The following is a 1,445-nucleotide window of genomic DNA, read 5'->3' on the forward strand; positions in this document are numbered from 1 at the left end:
GTGTGTTGAAGTAATTCATATTTGGAGTGTCACTTAGCTTTTTGTAAGGAAAAAATGGAGAAATTAGGAAACTATTGAAATAATTTCAATTTCATTACTCAACAGCATCGATGTGCTACTTTCTTGTTCCGAGAATGTATCTATTAACAGCGATGTTTTGCCTTACAGCTTTTCTGGGAGAAGAGGCTACAAGGACTTAGTGCATCAGATGTAACAGAACAAATTATAAAAACCATGGAACTACCTAAAGGTCTTCAAGGTATTATCCAAGTTCAGTGTACCAGGCCCTGTGTTAGATGCTGTGGAGTCAGAAGTGGCTGGGACCAGGACTTTTCTTGGCTGGGTAGTATGCCTTGCCAGCTGATGTACCTCTTGTATGTTAGCAACCCCAGGGGAAATGCACATGAAGAGCTTGTATGTTGCAGGGGATGCTTTGAGAGAGCGTATGAATTAAGATTTTTTTCCTGTGTAAAAATGTTAGCATTAAGTTAAGTTCATTATGCAAATTAACTCGTGCTACTTTTTGAACCAGATGCAGGTGAGTGGCAGAATTTCCCAAGCTTCCTTCTCAAAGCAGCATCTGGCCCCAGCACTTGCTCTTTCTCGCCTCCTCTTATCTAAAGAACAGCTAAAGCTCTCCTGCCTCTCCCTCACAAACTGCCACTGCAAAAAAGCAGTGGGAACAGATGCACCTCAGTCCAATAGTATCAGCAAGTGGGATCTGGGGTGGAGAACTCAGTTGCTAGTGTGCCTGTCATGTCATATGTTAATGTCAAGTCCTAGACAAGCATTATTTTTCAAGTATGAGAACTTAGGCTTCTAAATCTTGATATATTGTGGATTGGTTAAAAAATCCTCATAATTCATGGTTAGAATATTGCTTCATCCCTCCATGTTCTTGGAAAGTATTGCTTTAACTGATTTAACAGTTTAGGACTTAAAGTGGTGTGTTTAAATGTGGCCATAGGCCCAGTCTTCCAAAAACAGTTGGCATGAAATTATTAAATCTATTAACTTAGATATTTTGTTAGGTAATTGAAAAAGCTGTTAAAGCTGTAAGTACAACTTGCTTACATTGGCTTTTCTTTTGAAGTACCGAAACAAAGAAGATAAGTGTTAAGATATTGCTAAAAATTAATGTTAAAAGCTATTGGAGAAACGATTCCGGGACTCTAAGAATTCATTAATAGGGATACTTAAGTATAATATGACTTTCGAAGGGACTTATATCATTAAAATAATTGGCCTTGCATGAAGAAATGTAGCCAACTTTTAAAAAGTTCAGTACTAGGAAAATGTATTTTAAAGTTATGTTAAAGTTTTATTGAAATGCTCAGCTATTTCGTTACTATTTCTTTAATGTTAATTCTTTGCTGTATAATAACTATTAGGTGGATATGATGTAATCCTTTGCTGCATTGGCTTATGTCGGTTTTAAATATATG

Source organism: Pteropus vampyrus, unplaced genomic scaffold (genome assembly GCF_000151845.1).
Source record: "Pteropus vampyrus isolate Shadow unplaced genomic scaffold, Pvam_2.0 Scaffold3, whole genome shotgun sequence".
Taxonomy (NCBI): domain Eukaryota; kingdom Metazoa; phylum Chordata; class Mammalia; order Chiroptera; family Pteropodidae; genus Pteropus; species Pteropus vampyrus.